Source organism: Schistocerca piceifrons, chromosome X (assembly GCF_021461385.2).
Source record: "Schistocerca piceifrons isolate TAMUIC-IGC-003096 chromosome X, iqSchPice1.1, whole genome shotgun sequence".
NCBI lineage: Eukaryota > Metazoa > Arthropoda > Insecta > Orthoptera > Acrididae > Schistocerca > Schistocerca piceifrons.
Window position 1 is genome coordinate 861,845,194 of NC_060149.1, and position 20,708 is coordinate 861,865,901.

General features: G+C 41.7%; 1 protein-coding gene and 1 pseudogene across 1 annotated transcript in view; both read left to right on the top strand.

Annotated features, from left to right (window-relative positions):
• The window catches only part of LOC124722737 (Down syndrome cell adhesion molecule-like protein Dscam2), a 184,026-nt gene that overhangs the window by 62,054 nt on the left and 101,264 nt on the right, over positions 1-20,708 (top strand). The gene's annotated exons all lie outside the window — the stretch shown is intronic.
• LOC124723895 lies at positions 8,470-8,649 on the top strand (annotated as a pseudogene).

Consider the following 20,708-nt stretch of genomic DNA (forward strand, 5'->3'; position numbering starts at 1 on the left):
GCCTCTGTGCACTCTTTAATTACACGTCTGATCTTCACCCTTAACATAGATAAATGTAATGTATTGCGAATACATAGAAAGAAGGATCCTTTACTGTATGATTATATGATAGATGAACAAACACTGGTAGCAGTTACTTCTGTAAAATATCTGGGAGTATGCGTGCGGAATGATTTGAAGTGGAATGATCATATAAAATTAATTGTTGGTTAGGTGGGTACCAGGTTGAGATTCATTGGGAGAGTCCTTAGAAAATGTAGTCCATCAACAAAGGAGGTGGCTTACAAAACACTCGTTCGACCTATACTTGAGTATTGCTCATCAGTGTGGGATCCGTACCAGGTCGGGTTGACAGAGGAGACAGAGAAGATCCAAAGAAGAGCGGCGCATTTCGTCACATGGTTATTTGGTAAGCGTGATAGCGTTACGGAGATGTTTAGCAAACTCAAGTGGCAGACTCTGCAAGGGAGGCGCTCTGCACCGCGGTGTAACTTGCTGTCCAGGTTTCGAGAGGGTGCGTTTCTCGATGAGGTATCGAATATATTGCTTCCCCCTACTTATACCTCCCGAGGAGATCACGAATGTAAAATTAGAGAGGAGGCTTTCCGGCAGTCGTTCTTCCCGCGAACCATACGCGACTGGAACATTAAAGGAAGGTAATGACAGTGGCACACAAAGTGCCCTCCGCCACACACCGTTGGGTGGCTTGCGGAGTATAAATGTAGATGTAGATGTCTCTGCAGTCCCTACATGACGGATGCATAGGGGTCGATAGTACATTACTGACTCATTTAACACTAGTTTTCGAAACTTTGTAAGAAGCCCTCGGTGCAAAAGTTCACGTATATCTTCAAGGGCGTGACAGTTTAGATATTTAAAGCAATTCCGTGATCCTCTCCTGTGCGTCATACAAACTTGTGATCATTCGCGCTGCCCTTCTTTATGTTGTTCTTGTTGTGGTGGTGGTGGTCTTCAGTCTGAAGACTGGTTGGAAGCAGCTCTCCACGTGAATCTGTACTGTGCTAGCCTCTTCATCTCTGCATTACTACCACGTCCAACGTCCATTTCAACTTACTTATTGTACCTGAGCCTTCGTCTTCCGCCGGCCGAAGTGGCCGTGCGGTTAAAGGCGCTGCAGTCTGGAACCGCAAGACCGCTACGGTCGCAGGTTCGAATCCTGCCTCGGGCATGGATGTTTGTGTTGTCCTTAGGTTAGTTAGGTTTAACTAGTTCTAAGTTCTAGGGGACTAATGACCTCAGCAGTTGAGTCCAATAGTGCTCAGAGTCATTTGAACCATTTGAACCAACCTTCGTCTTCCTCTTCAATTTTCACCCCCACACTCCCATTACCAAACTGACAATTCATTCAGGCTTCAAGACCCGACCTATTAACCGACCCCTTCTTTTTTCAGGTTGTGCCACAAATTTCTCTTTCCTTAGTACCACCTCATTGCCAGTACAACTTCATTAGCTATTTGAGCTATTCATCTAATCTTCAGTATTCTTCTGTAGGACCACGATTCGAAAGCTTCTATTCTCTTCTTATCTGAAATGCTTATCGCCTCCATTCAAGGTCCGTACAAGGCAGTACTCAATCCAGATCCCTTCAGAAAAGAATCCCTAACACTTAAATCTATTCAGAAAAGTGGAAGAAACTGGTACACCTGCCTAATATGGTATAGGGCCCCGCGAGCACCCAGTAGTGCCGCAACATGACGTGGTATGGACTCGACTGATATCTGAAGTAGTGCTGGAGAGAATTGACACCAAGAATCCTGCAGGGCTGGCCATAAATCCTTAACAGTGCGAGGGGGTGGAGCACACCACGTGGCAAGGCATCCCAGATATGCTAAATAATGTTAATGTCTGGGGAGGTTGGTGACCAGCGGAAGTGTTTGTACTCAGAAGAGTGTTCCTCGAGTCACTCTATAGCGATTCTGGACGTGTGGCCTGTCGCAGTGTCCTGCTGCAATGTCCAAGTCCGTCGGAATGCACAATGGACATGAATGGATGCATGTGATCAGACAGGATGCTCACATATGTGTCACCTGTCAGAGTCGTATCTAGACGTATCAGGAGTTCTATATCACTCCAACTGCAAGCGCCGCACACCATTACAGAGCCTTCACCAGCTTCAACAGTCCCTTCTGACACGCAGGGTCCATGGATTCATGAGGCTGTCTCGATACCTGTACACGTCCATCCGATCGACACAATTTGAAACGAGACTCATCCGACCAGGCAACATGTTTCTGGTCATCAACAGTCCAATGTCGGTGTTGACGGGCCCAGGGGAGGCGTAAAGCATTGTGTCATGCTGTCATCAAGGGTACATGAGTGGGCCTTCGGCTCCGAATGCGCATATCGATGATGTTTCGTTGAATGTTTCGCACCCTGACACTTGTTGATGGCCCAGCATTGAAATCTGCAGCATTTTGCGGAATGTTTCCACTTCTGTCATGTTGAACTATTCTCTTCAGTCGTTGGTCCTGTTCTTGCAGGGTCTTACTCCGGCCGCAGCGATGTCGGACATTTGATATTTTACCAGATTCCCGATATTCACGGTACACTCGTGACGTGGTCATACGGGAAAATCCCCACTTCATCTCTACCTCGACGATGCTGTGTTCCATCGTTCGTGCACAAACTATGATACCACGTTCAAACTCACTTAAATCTTGATAACCTGCGATTTTTGCAGCAGTAACCGATCTAACAACTGCACCAGACACTTGTTGTCTTACACAGGCGTTGCCGACAGCAGCGCGGTATTCTGCCTGTTTACATATCTCTTTATCTAAATGGTTCAAATGGCTCTGAGCACTATGGGACTCAACATCTGTGGTCATAAGTCCCCTAGAACTTAGAACTACTTAAACCTAACTAACCTAAGGACATCACGCACACCCATGCCCGAGGCAGGATTCGAACCTGCGACCGTAGCAGTCGCGCGGTTCCTGACTGAGCGCCTAGAACCGCTAGACCACCGCGGCCAGCTCTCTTTATCTGAATACGCATGCATACACCAGTTACTTTGGCGCTTCAGTGTATATTCGCTGTTAACAAATTTCTCTTCTTCAGAAACGCTTTTCTTGCCAGTGCAAGTTTACAATTTATATGCTCTCTTCTTCGGCCATTTTCAGTTATTTTACTGCCCAAACAGCGAAGCTTATCTAGTACTTTTAGTGTCTTCTTTTCTATATTAGTATTAATTCATTTAGTGTTGCCTGGTTTAATTCGACTACATTCCATTATCCTCGTTTTCCTTTTGTTGATGTACATCTTATATCCTCCTTTCAAGACACTGTCCATTCCGTTAAATTGCATTTCCAAGTCCTTTGCTTAGTCTAACAGAATGACAGTGTCATTGGCAAGAAGCAAAGTTTTTATTGCTTCTCCCTGTATTTTAACTGTCTTTCCAAATTTCTCCTTAGTTTGCTCAATGTACTGACTGAAGAACGTTGGGAACAGGCTACAACCCTTTCTCAACCACTGCTTCCTTTTCATTACCTTCGACTCTTATAACTACAGTTTCTTTCTATGCAATTTGTAGACCACTTTCACTCCCTGTATCGTATCTCTGCTACCTTCAGAATTTCAGGCAGTGTATTCCGGATAACACTCTCGAACGCTTTCTCTAAATCAATAAACGCTACACACATAGATTTGCCTTTCTTTAGCATATCTTCTAAGATATTTTCTCGTCAGTGTTGCCCTGTGTTTCCCTACATTTCTTTAAAATCTTAACTGATCTCCCCCATGAATGGCTTCTACCAATTTTTCCATTCTTCTGTAAATAGTTTGTCGCTATTTTGTAGCAATAGCTTACTAAAATTGATGATTCGGTAATATTCACACCTGGCATCAACTGCCTTCCTCGAAACTGGAATTATTACAGTCTTCTTGAAGTCTGTAGGAATACCTCCTATCTCATACATATTGCATACGAGGTGGAATAGTCTGGTCGTCGGTGGCTCTGCCAAGGATCTCAATAATTCTGAGAGAATTTCGCCTACTCAAGGGGACTTGTTTCAACATAGTCTTTCAACGTTCTGTCGAATGCTTCTCACATTATCATATCTACTATCTCATCTTCATTAATTTCCTCTTCTCGTCCTATAATATTGCATTCAAGTTCGTCTCCTCTGTATAGACTTCTATATATATATATATATATATATATATATATATATATATATATATATATATATATATATATATATATATATATATATATTTGTACATGGCTGCACGTTTAGAGAGCGTGAATAGTTACAATTGAAAGAAAACAGCCCTCGGTCACTATTTTTAACTAATTAACCGGGTTTCAACACTTCAACACTGCTAAGAGTGTCTTCCTCAGAATTTAAATCAAAGCATGGTCACAGAATTATGACTAAAAACGTATGATACAGAGTTAAGTACGGAATCATCGTGAATGACTGACAGTACTTATATGTCATTTATAAAATAATAAATATGCCAAAAGGGCATTCGTCACAAAGATATTTAAGATAAAGAAAACTGTGATGGCGAGCCCCTAAGGGCTGCTCGTTACTTGCGTGGTGCAGGCTGCTGTTTTCTTTCAATTGTAATTTCTATGTATTCCTTCCATTTTTCAGCCTTCCCTTGCTCGTGTAGAACTTGCTAGCCACGTGGGCTCTTAATATCCATACAGATCCTTTTCTTTGCTCCAAAGGTATCTCTAATTTTCCTTTTGGCGGCATCTATCTTCATCCATATCTACATCTGCATGACTACTTGGCAATTCGTACTTAAGGGTCTGGCAGAGGGTTCATCGAACCCCAGTCACACTGTTTCTCTACCGTTCCAATCTCAAATAACGTGCGGGGAAAACGAACACTCAAATCTCTCCTTGCGACTCTTATTTCTCTTATTTTTCTACGGTGATCATTTCTCCCTATGTAGGTAGGACGTCAACAAAATATTTTCGCATTCCGAGAAGAAAGCTGGTCATTGAAATATCACGAGAGAGTCCTGCTGCAACAAAAACGCCTTTGTTTTAATGGTTGCCACCCCAATTCACGTATCATGATCCTGGCACTCTTTCCTCCATTTTGGGATAATGCAAAACGAGCTTCCCTACTCTGAACTTTTTCGATGCCCTCCGTCAATCCTATCTGGCAAGGGTCCAATAGTGCACACCGATACTCTTATAGAGTATGCTCAAGCTTACGGTAGGCAGTCTCTTTAGTGGATTTGTAGCATCTGCAAAGTGTTCTACCAATAAAATGAAGATTTTGATTCGCCTTCCCCACAACATTATCTATGTGATCGTTCCTCTTTAAGTTGTTCAAAAAGTTATCCCTAGGAATTTAGTTGAATTGACAGCAGTTAGATTTTCTTTATTTATCGTGTAACCAAAATTTAACGGATTCCTTTTAGCACTCATGTGGATAACTGTCTAAGATGGGTACTCAGTTTGTCTATTAATTCATTTAAATAGATTAGGAACAACAGACAGCCGATAACACTTGTTTAAGTCGATGAGTTTCAGTCAGTTACAACGAACTTTGACTGTTGTGACAGGAAATCACGCTTGTCATCGCACACCTGAGACGATACCCCACAGGTACTCAACTTGATCAGAAGCAATTTCTGATTAACGGTACCAAAAGGATCCTGGAAATGTATAAGTATAGAATCAACCTGAGATCCCCTATCGATAGTACCCATTACTTTATGAGAATAAAGAGCTAGCTGTGTTGCACAAGAACGATATTTTCTGAATCTTTGTTGACTATGTGTCAACAGATGATTACCTCCGAGGTAATTCATAATGTCTGAACACGGCGCATGTTCCAACTATGGTCAGTGATGAGGGTCTGTAATTCAGCGAATTATTCATCTTCCCTTTCTTGTGTATTGCTGTGGGCTTTCTGTCTTAATGTATGAATCTTTCACTGAGTAAGTGGTTGTGTATGATTGTTAAATATGAAGCTAATATATCGGCATGCTCTGAAAGGAAACTAGTAGGTACACAATAGAAGTAGTGCAAACTTCATATCAGCCCACCCAGCATTGTTGCCTTATCTATTAAATATGGAATGGTGATATCACCCCACTCTGTATGGTTGCAAAATTTATAATCCCCCCTAAACGTATTGTCCCACTAAGTGGTTTATGATCCCTTGGGGTTAATCCATCCTTTTGAGAAACTCCACACCCTTCCACCTCCCCATCTACATCCCTCCACCACCCACCCCTCTTCACTCCCACTCGCCAATACAAGTACACTTTTGATACCAAAATGTTGACTAATTAATTAGATCGCTAAATTAATTACCCCCCTCTGGGAAATCCACCACCCTCATCTCACATCCCCCAGTCCTCCTCCCGTCCTCTAACTGGAAACTGGTTGGCAAAGGACTCAGTCTGTGCCAGAGAGGAAGAATCTCATGATACGAAATTGAAGTCAGTGTCAATTATGTGGCAAAGGAATTAATCTTTATTTACAAAATTCAGTTTTCAGGGGTTCTTTATTTGGTTGGCAAAGCTCACATTCAGCAACTAAATGTCCTAATTACATAATTACACCGCTTCAGGCTGGAGATGTTGTCTTGTTACAAAATATTTTCGTATGGGTGCTAACTTGACACGCAGGGATCGACTGAGCTAGTGCACAATGCCACCACCAGAGGATGTCCTGCCCCCAACCCACCCCTGGGCCAGCCGGAGTGGCCGTGCGGTTGTAGGCGCTACAGTCTGGAACCCAGCGACCACTACGGTCGCAGGTTCGAATTCTGCCTCTGGGATGGATGTGTGTGATGTCCTTAGGTTAGTTAGGTTTAATTAGTTCTAAGTTCTAGGCGACTGATGACCTCAGAAGTTAAGGCACATAGTACTCAGAGCCATTTGAGAGCCCCACCCCTGCCTCCCTCTCTCCCCACCCCTCCCAGAAACATTGGTAGGAAAAAGACACTCTGTGGTGGAAAGAAGGATCTCACGACATAAAATTCAAACCAATGTCAATAATATACGTGTTGATGCATATTCTTTATTTATTCAGTTTGCAGGAGTCATAGTTCCCCTACTTGGGGACAGCTCAGGTTTGCAAATCCCCCCCCCCCCCCCTACTCCATCCGCACTTCCCATGATGTGATAACTGTAAGTACTGAAGAATGGAATGAAGTGTTGTATAGTAGTCCTATTGGGGGATCTCCCACAAATGTGCCTGTCGTCTGGACAATGCAACATAGGTCAAAAATTGCCCAAGGTTAATTACAGATCACAATATTGAATACCGCCGACCACGGACTGCATGTTGGCATCCTTTGAGCCAGTGGCCCCAAACAAAGCATCAAGTCTCGGCATTCCCTTGATCGGGAAATTCCAGGCTCATTTCCTGTCTCTTCTTGTCTCTTTCTCTTTCAAGAGCCTCCTTCCTGTGTGTGTGTGTGTGTGTGTGTGTGTGTGTGTGTGTGTGTGTGTGACCCATAATCTACAAACACGAAGATGGATGTTTGCAGCTCTCTTCAGATTACAGTACTCCCATTGGCTAATTCTGAAGACAAAGGGAGAGCTGATGCAATTTCGATATCAAAAAAAGAGCTAAATGATCCTTCGTTATAATAAAACGTATTTTCAGCATTTGATTACTACACGCAAAAATTATGCAAATCAGTTAATGAATTTTCGGCCACAACTACAACATAGCGTTAAATATATCTGAGATCTTCTATGCACTAATATTTGAGAACACAAACTCCCTCCTCCACCGCAAAGTTCACACTAAACATATGAGGCGTGCACCATCCGCCACCGGCAGGACACCGCATTGTCTCGCGAGCGCCGGTAAGGAGATACCCGTACCCGTACCCGTATCAAATGTGCGAATAGGTGCGCGCCCATCACCCCGCATCCTCATACCCGCCATACCAAACGCTCAGAGGTCAGAGAGAGACTGTCACCTAGCAGTCAACCGATCAATTTACATCGGTGGAATAATCGTCCAGCGCAAACACCTACCATTTTGAATCTTCTCACACAACAGACACCTCCGCTTCTGTCACCACTCACGTAGCACACTGGTAACTTCCCCAGACCCTGGTGCCACGGGCAAGAGCAAACAGGTCGAAGCATCCTTTGTACCTAAACTCCTAACATAGGCTGAGCAAATCCCTGACTTCTGATCGCTGACTCCACTTGACCACTCCTGAGGCGGCACGCTGTGAGTCAAACAGCAGCGGCTTGGATGTATCCAGTAGTTCTAACCAGTTCCACCCTGACATAGACCCTCCCACCCCAGGATAAAAAATCCACATTACCCAATCCGAGACAGCGATTTTGTTGATTATTCGTCTCGAATTTCTCATGCAAAACGTAGATTTCTCCATTTTATACAAGTTATTTACGAAGACATAAGAAATCGGGGCATACACGCGTTTTCACGTCGCTAAAGTATTGTTAATTGTTATAAAAATCCTATAACAGTATGGCATAGGATATATTTCCTCTAAGTATTCTCTCATCAAGTGAAAAAAATCTGTTCTAATCAGCTTAATATCTGATACATCAAGCATCACAGAACTAGAATATTAAATTCATTTTTGGCTCCTGACGGAGTGCCGAGGTCTACCTCTGTCACAGGATGCCTCCTCACTTTCAAACTCCCTTATACTAACCAAATGCTTCATCACATACGAAGTCTCTTTAAGACAACAGCACAGAGAAGTTGTAAATATCAGGTTTGTGTGATGTATTACTGCATAAATTCGGTAACACATCTGATTTTATTTCCATGGTTGTCTCTACCTGTATAGGTGGGAGATCGAAATTCCGTTAAAAGATATCGCTGCAACAAAAACACTCTAACCCACTAGTCATATCCGCGGTACCCTAGCCGTCACTTCCAGGCGGCACACTGATACCAAATTGATAGGCTAATTAATTAAATTGATCGTGAGAGTCAATTTGCATGGCGAGTAATTTTTCTCAGCAGTCGGATTACGCTCGCCGTGTAGCTCATATGGGAATCCCTGGAGGGAAGACGATGTCCATTTCGAGGAACACTATTTAGAACCTACATTTTAAGATGACTGCAGTAGGATTCTACCGCCTGCAACGTACATTTCTCGTAAGAACCGCACTATTAAAAACATGATCATGATAACTATATTACTGATGATAACCATGCTGAAAACTATACCTGCTTTACCTATCGAGATATGGTATTCCTTCCCAATGAAGTGGTCTTTCACATAAATATCGCACCATTGAATATAGGCGGTGACCGCAGGTGTGTGTAATAACAGACCGAAAGTGCCGGTGCACGATGCCAGCTCTGTAAGTTCGTAATAAAATCACCCTTCTCACCGAATTTAGAAAGTTATTCAGCTAAGGAAGGTGGTATTAAGTTGATATCCGCAACTTCCTCATACTGCTGCTAGACGTTTCTCATGCTAACAAACAGTATTGACAATGCATTCTATCTCGATGCCATGTAGAAAGTGTAACAGATGTTCTGCGATATATACACGAGGCTATAGGCAAGGGACGATGATGGCTGATTGAGAATGATCACATACAGTAGATGGTTCGCTATGTGCGGAATCACTTAAAAAATGCAACACTACATTGAAATCATAAGAAATGTACAAAATCCTATGACCAATACACCGGCTCTTCAGATCTATTAGTGTTACGCTTTCTAGTAGACATTCAGTCAGCGATTAGGAATGAAGTCTCACCATTCTACCACATACCAACATTGGATCTTACAGAGACATCTTTTTATAATTACAGCCACTGGTGAATAATATTCATGGCACTCTTCCATCTCAAAACTAGTCACCCTTCAGAACCTATCTGCTAAGGACCCCATACAGCAAAAGTCCAGCATGGTTTTAGACAGTCTCTGTTCTGTAGTCTCCCCCTTTCCCTGCAGCTTTGTCCATGTGACTGTTCAATTTAAATCGGGACTGGAAGTCAGAGAGTGCTATATTACCACCTTCTGCATCCCTTGGAGAAACAGGTTAGCTGAGTTAATGCGACAGGACTGTGTATTGACCACTCAGTGGACATGGGAACATGTTTTTGTAGCTCCGCCAACCGTGTACAATGTGTATGGGCAGCGCCAAACGAAGCTTTCTCCTGCAACCTGAGGTAGTAGAAAAGACAGTACAAGCAGTTACAGTAGTGTCCCTTATTTGGGAAATTAGGAAGACTTCACATCATACAGGAAATGGGAGAGGACAAGGATTTTGGTACTGCACTGCAGCTCAGAACACTGAGACATCTGCTACCCCATTACTGTGGAGGATCACATTAAAAGCAGAGGTCATCACCTTCAGACAGCTGTTTGTAAACCCTCCACAATGCTGCAAACTCTTCCAGTTTTCCTATGTGGCGATGTTCTCCACATTTTTGTCAGCAAGAAACATCATCTCTGTCTTTTATTCCAACCATCATGTGTTTTGTGTGACCAGCAAAGTTTACACCTTGCGATACCCAGCATTCTGTGAGAACCAGTGGATCGATACATGTTAATGGCAGTTTAGCTCATGCCACAGGCCTCGAACTCATGGTGGAAAAAAAAGTATGGTGGTGTACTAAGCTGCATTCATATATTGCTTGGATGTATTACAGCGGAAAAACAATGCATCAAAAAATGGTTCAAATGGCTCTGAGCACTATGGGACTTAACTTCTGAGGTCATCAGTCCCCTAGAACTTATAACTACTTAAACCGAACTATCCTAAGGACATCACATACATCCATGCCCGAGGCAGGATTCGAACCTGCGGCCGTAGCGGTCGCGCGGTTCCAGACTGTAGCGCCTAGAACCGCTCGGCCACCGCGGCCGACAAAATGCTTCAAACTGCTTGTGAAAGAACAGCACACGAACCCTTTCTTGTGCTTGATAGTCTTTGCGATACGATCCTCCAACAGTATGGGTAACAAAACTTTGCACTGGTCTGTGCAATCAACTTCTACTACTGGCCACCTGCTCCAATGGGCCAATCCCTGTAACTGTAATAGGATTGCCACATATGCTCGATATCAGCATGCAGACGGTAATTGTTTTCGATGTATTGGAAGACAAGGATGCAGTAATATCTTATCGAGATCTCTACTGGGTGACGTTAGTGAAGTTTTACACTTCATAGTTTTTGTCTGTTGGATGGTACAGAATAAGGAGGAGAGAGAGAATGTTTGGGTGTCAGACATGAATGGACCCTGAGTGACACAGATCTCCTTTGGATTGCAGTAACTGTATGCAGTTTGGAAATGCGCCACAATGGAGTAGCAAAACCCTTGTCCTTCTTCCGCTTCCTGTATGATGTGAAGTCTTCCTTATTTTTCCGGTAAGAAACAACATCTTAACTACTTGTACTGTCTTTTCTATTACCTTGTGTTGCAGGAGAAAGCTTCGTTTGATGTTGGCTGTACACATTGTACACAGATGGCGGAGCTATGACAATACGTTCCCATTTCCACATAGTGGTCAATACATGGTCCTGCTGCATTCCCTCAGCTCACCCTGGAGGGATGCAGAAGAGGGCTATTAGTGCTCTCTGACTTCTCCTCTGTCCCAGTTTAAATTGAACAATCACATGGAGGAAGCGGCACGGAGGATGGGACAGAGACTTAGGAACAGTTACAAGATGCGCAGGAACTGTCTAAACTCACGCTGGAGTTCTGCTGTATGGGGTGTTTAGCAGATAGGTTCAGAAAGGGTGACTCACTTTAAGATATGAGACTACCACAAATATGATTCACCCATGGCTGCAACTACTAAAAGACATATCTATAGGATCCAACGTAAATGTGTGGTAGAATGAAGAGAATTGATTCCAAATTGCTGATAGAATGTCAGAATGTATGTTGCCGGTGCTAGACTCCTTCTGCAGTCAGCTTCAAATATTGGTTCTCAATATTGTTCCATGAAAAGAACATCATCTTCCTTCCAAGGACTCCCATTTGAGCTACCTGGTGAATGTAATCCGACCGCTGAAAAAAAATTACTAGCCATGGAAAGGGACTTTCATGATCAATTTAATTAATTAGCCTATCAATTTGATATCAATGACATGCCATCTGGCTGATGGAAGCGATGGCTAGGGTACCACAGATACGATTAGTAAGTTAGAGCGGCTGCGGCGAAATCTGTTAACGAAATTTCGGTCACCCACCTACATAGGAAGAGACGAATATGGTAATAAAATCAGATGAATTACCGAAATTATTAAGTGATACATAGTATAAACCTAATGTTTACATCTTCTCTGTGCTGTTACATTAAGAGACTTCGTATGTGGTGAAGCATTTGGTTACTTTAAGGGAGTCCGCAAGTGAGGAGGCATCCTGTTACAGAGGTAGATCCCAGCACTCCATCACAAGCCAAAAGTGAGTTCAGTATTCTAATCCTGTGATGCTAGTCATAACAGATATTAAGCTGATTAGAACAGACTTTTTTACCTGATGAGAAAATAGTTAGAGGAAATATAGCATATGCCATACTGTTATAGGATTTTCACAATGAGTAACAACACTTTAGTGATGTGAAAACGCGTGTGTGCCCGATTTGTTCTGTCCTCGAAAATAACTTGCATAAAAGGGAGGAATCTACGAACATTTTTCGTAAGAAATTTGAGGTGTATGGTGAACAACATTGTTGTCTCGGATAGGGTAAAGCGGATTCTTTAGTTTGGGGTGGGGGTTTATGTCGAGGTGGAATTAGCTAGAACTGCTGGAAACATCCACGTTGCTGCTATTTGACTGTCAATGTGACGTAGCAGGAGTGTCACCAGGAGTCGGCAACTGAAAGTCACGGATTAGCTCTGCCTGTGAGAGGCGGTTAGGTGCAAAGAATGTGCCGACCTGAGTGCTCTTGCCCGCAGCTGCGGGGCTATGAAACTGACCAGTGTGCTGGATGAGCGGCAAAAGAAGCCAACATGTGTGTTGCGTGAGAAGATTCAAAATGATAGACGTTTGCACTGGACGATTATTCCACGTGTGTAAATTAATCGGTTGACTGCTTGGTGACACTCTCTCCGACCTCTGACCGTTTTGTACAGTGGGCATTTTGATCCTGGGACATAGCCCCAGGACATTATATGGCTCTCTCCTCACTGGCACTCACAAGACAGTGCGATCTCGCTGCCAGTGGCAGATGTCGCGATTATAGCTCCCAGCAATTGGCGGAAGGTGCACTCTTCGCAGTCGCGACTTAATGTGATCAGTTGGATTCGCTTCACCTGATACGTTTAGTGGAAACGTTGCGGTGGAGGAGGGTGCTTGTGCTCTCAAACGGTAGGGCATACAATACCTCAGACATATTTAACGCTACGATCTATTTGTGGCGGAAATTTAAATACTTGATTTTCATAACTTTTGTGCGTGATACTCAGATGTTGAAAACATGTCTTATTACGAAGAACGGTCATCATAAGGTGGAGGTGAGTGTTTTAAGTGATCTATTTGACTCCTGTAAATTGTTAAACAATTAATTTGATAAGGTTATGCAAATAGACTATTTCACTTTATTTTTGATATCGAAATTGTATCAGCCCTCCCTTTGTCTCCATCTTTAGCCAATAGGAACACAGTATTCTTAAGAGAGATGAAAATCTACAGCTGCCTATTAGGAAACTATGGTTCACGCACACACATAGAGGAACTAGGCTCTTAAGAGAGACAGAGACAGGAAGCGAGTCTGGAATTTCCTGATCAACAGAATGCCGCCACTTCATGCTTTGTTTGGGAATTTTTTTGAAAATTTGTGGTAAGGTCTTACGGGACCAATCTGCTGAGATCATCGGTCCCTAATTTTACACGCTACTTAATCTAACTTAAACTAACTTACGCTAAGGACGACACACACATCCATGCCCGAGGGAGGACTCGAACCTCCGACGTGGGGAGCCGCGCGGACCGTGACAAGACGCCAGAGACTGCACGACTACCTCGTGCGGCCTTTGTTTGGGGCCACAAGATCAAAGGATGTCAACATCCGGTCCGTGGTCGGCGGTGTTTAGTGTTGTGATATGTAATTAGGACCTTGGGCGGTTTTTGACCTACATAGCATTGTCCGGACGGCAGACATGTGTGGGAGATCCCCCAACGGCGGCTACTATACCACACTTTATTCCATTCTTCAGTGCTTATGGTTATTACGTCCTGGGAAGTGGGGATGGGGGGTGTACACGTCAGCTCTGCCCAAATAGGGGGAACTGTCTCCTGCAAACTGATTAAATAAAGAATATGCATCAATATATATATTATTGACATTGATTTGAATTTAGTGTCATGCGATGCTTCCTCTCCGGCACGGAGTGTCTTTTTCCCAGCAATTTTTTCTAGGGGGTGGGGAGGGAGAGTGCATTGGGTGGGTAGGAGGTGGGACATCCTCTGGTGGCAGCACTGTGCACTAGCTCAGTCGATCCATGCATATCAAGGTTCCACACACATGAAAATATTTTCCAGAAAGACAACACCTCCAGTCTGAAGCAGTGTAATTACGTAATTAGGACATTTAGTTGCAGAATGTGAGCTTTTCCCGCTAAATAAAGAGATTCAACCCCTGAAAATTGAGTTTTATAAATACAAACTAAATCCTTTGCCACGTAATTGACACTGACTTTAATTTTGTATCATGAGATTCTTCCTCTCTGGCACAGACTGAGTCCTTTTCCCAACAGTTTCCAGTTGCGTGAGAAGAGAAGGACTGGGGGATGTGAGATGAGGGCTGGTGGATTTCCGAGAGGGGTATAGTTAATTTACCGATTTAATTAAGTAGTCAGTCAATTTGGTATCAAAAGTGTGCTTGTATTGGCGAGTGGGAGTGAAGAGGGGTGGGTGGTGGATGGGGGTAGAGGGAGAGTTGGAAGGGTGTTGTGTTTCTCAGAAGGATGGATTATCCCCAGGGGATCTTAAACCACTTATCAGAACAATAGGTTTAGGATGGATTATAAATTTGGTAACCATGCCGACTGGGGTGATACCACCATTCGATCTCGAATAAATTTGGCAACAATCCAGAGTGGGGTGATATGATGTTTCCTCGACTACTTACAATCTGGATCGTCGGGCTTGTCTTAATTTATTTGGGTTCCTTTGCTACATGTGGACATTTATTTCTAAGTTATATTGGCAAAACCGTAGTTAGTAACTCGGCTTTAGTGTCACTGTCATTGACAACATTACCATTGCGATCGAGCAGTGAAGGAGCTGGTGTACTTTACGCAAGACCAGAACTTCTTTAGATTTTCTAAGAAATCTGAGTCAGAGTTTCATTTTAGGAACTATTAAAACCATTTTTATTTCAGTCATGCATATTGCTAGAGCCTTGCATTTCTCGTCTAGCCACTCCTGCTTTGTAGTTTATACCTCCTGTCAATCTCGTTTATTACACATCTATATTCTGTTTACCTGCTTCACTCGCGCATTTTTCTATTTCTTCCTTTTGTCATATACATTCAATGTCTGTGTGTTATGCAAGGATTTATACTGGTCCATGTCTTTCTCCGTACTTGATCATCTGCTGCCTTCACCATTTTATCTCTTAAGCTTCCCATTCATCTGTTGAGTTCCAAAACTCAATTTCAGTCAATCACTGTGTAATGCTCCATTTGAAACTCTCACAAATTCTCGTTCTTTTAGTTCCAACCATTCATTTTTTTTTTTAGTTTTAATCTGCAATTCACAACCAGTAAATTGTATTCTGCCCTGTAAAAGTTGTGCAATCTAAAATAAAATCTTACTTCGAAGTCACTGTCTTGCCAGTATGGAATCTGTTGCCATCTTCTGGTATTTCAGAGTCTCTTCCACTTATACAACTTTCTTTCAGGATTTTTAAACCACACATTAGTAATGACTGAATTGTGCTTGGTGCAAAATTCTACCAGGCGGCTTCCCTTTTCGTCTTCTTCCCTATTCCATGTTCTCTTATTTCTCCTTCTCTCCCTTTTCCTACTACCTGATTCCAGTTCCCTCATCACAATTAAATTTTCATTTCACGTGACTATTTGAATAATTTCATATATGTATATGTACTGATCTGACAAAAGTCATGAGATATCTCCTCATATAGCGTCGGTCCTACCTACCTTTGTCTGGCATAATGCAGCAACTTGACATGAGATGGACCCGAAAAGTTGATGGAAGTCTTCTGCAGAAATATTGAGCCACGCTGCCTCTATAGCTGTCTGTAATAATTGTGTTGCTGGTGCAAGATTTTGTGCACAAACTGACCTCTCGATTATGTCCCGTGAATGTTAAATGGGATTCATGTTGGGAGATCTGAATGGTCAAACCATTCACTCGAACTGTCCAGAACGTTTTTCAAACCACTCACGAACAACTGTGGCCCTGGGCGGACAAATTATTCACTCGAATTGTCCAGAATGTTCTTCAAACCAATCATGAACAACTGTGGCCCACTGGCATGGCGCATTGTCATCCATAAAAATTCCATCGTTGCTTGGGGACATGAAGTCCATGAATGACTGCAAATGATCTTCAAATAGCCGAACATCCAGAGAACCCAGTCCATTTCATGCAAGCACAGACCTCACCATTATGGTGCCACCACGAACTTACACAGTGCCTTGTTGACAACTTGGGCTCATGCCTTCATGGGGTCTGCGCCACACTCGAACCCTACATCAGCTCTTACCAACTGAAATCGTGTCTCATTTTATCATTCCACGGTTTTCCAGTCGTCCAGTGTCCAGTCGATATGGTCACGAGCCCAGGTGAGGCGCTGCAGGCGATGTACTGTTACCAAAAGCACTTGCATCTGTAGTCTGCCGCCACAGCCCATTAACGTCAAATTTCATCTCACTGTCTTAACAGATATGTTCGTCATAAATCCCACATTCATTTCTGCGTTTATTTCACGCCGTGTTGCTTGTCTGTTAGCACTGACAACTCTACACAAACGCCGCTGCTCTCGCTTGTTAAATAAGGACTGGGGGGCATTGCATTTTTTCCTATAGCTAGATATCATACACTACTAGCCGCATATACAGTAAGAACACTTACAAATTTTCCTTAATTTTTTATGAATTTTTGAAATTTGAAAATTTCCGGTTTTTTTTAAGTTTGGGGTTACTTATCTCAGGTGGATCTGAATATAAAAATATGATTTTTGCAAAGTTTGTACACCTATATGATAGCAACGTACTGTAAAAATTTCAACACTGATATCTCACTGTGAACAAAGATATGAGTTATTGAAAATGAGGAAATAATTCACATTACTCTACAACTAAATTATGGCTGTTGCCTATTTAAACGGTTCATTGTTTCATTGAAATAAAATTTAATTGTGACATATCTAGTTAATACTATCACCCAATATTCATCTAGTTTATTTATTTTTGATAATGCAATATTAAACAATAAGAAATTTCGCTTTTGTTCTATGGCAATAAAAATGCCCATTTACGTTTAGGTTTATTGTCAATAAAGAAGTACATTATTGCTGGGTGTGACATTGTAGAAGTACATTATTGCTGGGTGTGGCGTTGTTGTAATCAGCCTGTTCTGAAACCGCTATTAGAGTGGATGTACATACTTCATCAAGAGTGTAGAATGTGTTATGTGCTTTGTTCTGTGTGTAATTTGTAATTAATTTTGAGAGATTAATAGGAATGCAGTATCAAGGATGAACAGGCAGTATCATGGATGAACAGTGCTCTGTTGGACAGATAGCAAGTGAAGTGTTTCACAAAACAGTTTATGGTTCCGGTTCAAAAAACTTGAAAAATGTCACTGACTTTGATGAAGTTAGACAAACTTTGTATAAATTCGAGTAAGTTCTTCTGTAACATTAGTGTGTGAGTATCATGAGAAGAAATATATTCTGAAGAACAGCCACATTTTTGGAAGAAAGTGCTGTGATGCACTTAAAGTTCATAAAAAAAGCCTATTACTAAAGGTTTGAGGGAAATAAAACTTGAACATTTGTCTTTGTTATGTGAGAGCGAAACAGCTTCCCAAGTGAAACGTAATGTGGTTCCTAGAAATTCCCTGTGCCCAAATAGTTACTCAAAAATATTTGATGTGTGATCCAGAACCAGAATAATGTAACCTTGTTAATGTCATTTATATTCCTAATGAGGAAACTGTTAGCATATTGGATTTTGCTTGTTCTAAGTTAGACGCATCTCCTGCTTCGAAAATAATAAAATTATGTAGCAGAAAAAGAAAAACAGCTATTGAAAATAAGATACAATAAATTTCAGAAAAAATTAGAAAAGACTTGGAATCATGCTTTAATAATACAGGTACCAACATTATTTCTAAAGAAGAAGAAATTAAAAATTAAATGTTCAGTGACATCTAAAGAGGAAAGAGTTATAATTTTAAGTTTGCTCCCAGACTCATGGTCAAGAGAAAAAGTAGTTCATGAATTCAACGTTTCTCCTCGTTTGGTTTAACTAACCCGAAAATTAGTGAAAGAGCAAGGTATTCTTCCAGTTTTAGGAAAGAAGAAAGGAGTAGGTATAAATGAAGAAACAATTAAAAAGATCCAGCAGTTTTTTGAAGTTGGTGAAAACGGTAGAATGTGCCCAAGTTTCAAAGATAGCAAAAGAGTTGATATAACTGGAGTTAAAGTAACAAAGCAGAAACAACTAATGCTGTCAAATTTAAATGAATTTTTATGTTGTTGTTGTTGTTGTGGTCCTCAGTCCAGAGACTGGTTTGATGCAGCTTTCCATGCTACTCTATCCTGTGCAGGCTTCTTCATCTCCCCATACCTACTGCAACCTACATCCTTCTGAATATGTTTAGTGTATTCATCTCTTGGTATCCCTCTACGATTTTTACCCTCCACGCTGCCCTCCAATACTAAATTGGTGATCCCTTGATGTCTCAGAATATGTCCTACCAACCGATCCCTTCTTCTAGTCAAGTTGTGCCACAAATTTCTCTTCTCCCCAATTATATTCAATACCTTCTCAATAGTTATGTGATCTACCTATCTAATCTTCAGCATTCTTCTGTAGCACCACATTTCGAAAGCTTCTATCCTCTTTTTGTCTAAACTATTTATCGTCCACGTTTCACTTCCATACATGGCTACACTCCATACAAATATTTTCAGAAAAGACTTCCTGACATTTAAATCTATACTCGATGTTAACAAATTTCTCAATTTTTTATGTAGCTTTCAAAAATTCTCATCCTGAACGCAAAATTGGAAGGTCAAAATTTTATGACCTCAGCCCTAACTGGTGTATTTTGGCTGGATCCTCAGGGGCACACTCTGTATGTGTTTGTTTATATCATCAAAATGTCAAACTGATGATTACAGATGCAAAACTCAGTGATCTTAACTACAAAGATTTAATGGTCTGTGAGACTAACATTTATGACTAAATGATGAGTTAGTGTAATAAATACCCCGGTAAGGAAACCGTTATTAAATTGTTTCACGAATATGATGAGGATATCCCGGACAGTATTACCTTCAAACAGTGGGTCACAACTCACAGGGCAGAAATGATAACAGTGGTTAAATCTCAGAAATTGATATCTTACAAAAACTCAAAAGTCTCCACTATGTTTCTAAAATCCAAAGTAAGTTTCTGATGGCAAAAAAACACAACTTCATGAAACTCAATGCATAGTGCTAGTTGATTTTGCAGAAAATTTTACATTTGTGATTCAGGATACAGCACAAGGGTGCCACTGGGTCAATGACCAGACAACAGTGCATCCATTTATCCTCCACTTTAAAAATGAAAAAGATGAAGTACGCAGTTCTTCAATTTGCATTCTAAGCGACTACTTGCAGCACAACACTTAGGCTGTACAACAAAACGTGAAGTAAGTAAATCCAGCCTACAAAGACCAACCATAGAACAAATTCTCACAGTACAGGACATGTATGTCTTCTGCAAGGATAATATTACAGGCATTGTCTGTTTTCTGATCAAGAAAGAAGAAGTGGTCCTGCATATGAAAACAACACTTCAGACTAGATTTGAAAACTGTATAGCAATAAAAGGAACAAGGCATTTCAAATGGTTCAAATGGCTCTGAGTACTATGAGACTTAACAGTGGAGGTCATCAGTCCCCTAGAACTTAGAACTACTTAAACCTAACTAACCTAAGGACATCATACACATCCATGCCCGAGGCAGGATTCGCACCTGAGACCGTGGCGGTCGCGCGGTTCCAGACTGAAACTCCTAGAACCGCTCGGCCACCCCATCCAGCCAAGTCATTTCCACAAATTCCTTGGCATTGCAGAAAACTTAGTTCGATGCTATGTAACAAAACCGAAATTTGTGAGGATCATTCTGTCAGTAAAATTACGTCTCTGTCCATAACGTTGAATGACATAGTGGCATGTTTGTATGATGGATAGTGGTGGCTTGCAGAGGTTGAAGGAATAAATTTGGAAAACAGTGATGTTTTTGTGCGTTTTTACCACCCAGCTGGCCCAAGAACATCATTAAACTAATATACTAGTGACAAAGTTTGGATACCAATGAAAAATGTTTTAAGGAACCTTTCAGTGCTTGAACTTACCACAGCAACTGAGAGGTCTTATTCTATATCACAGAAGCTGTCTGAAGAAATAAGTGTTCTTAACATTCACCACCAAGTTTAGGAACAGCCGTATCTCGAATGATGTCAATTCGAAATATTTATTTTAAGTAGGTCAAAACAATATAAATGTTAATTTCAGTAATGTTTCCACTTTTTGCGTATATTTCAGTACCTTACT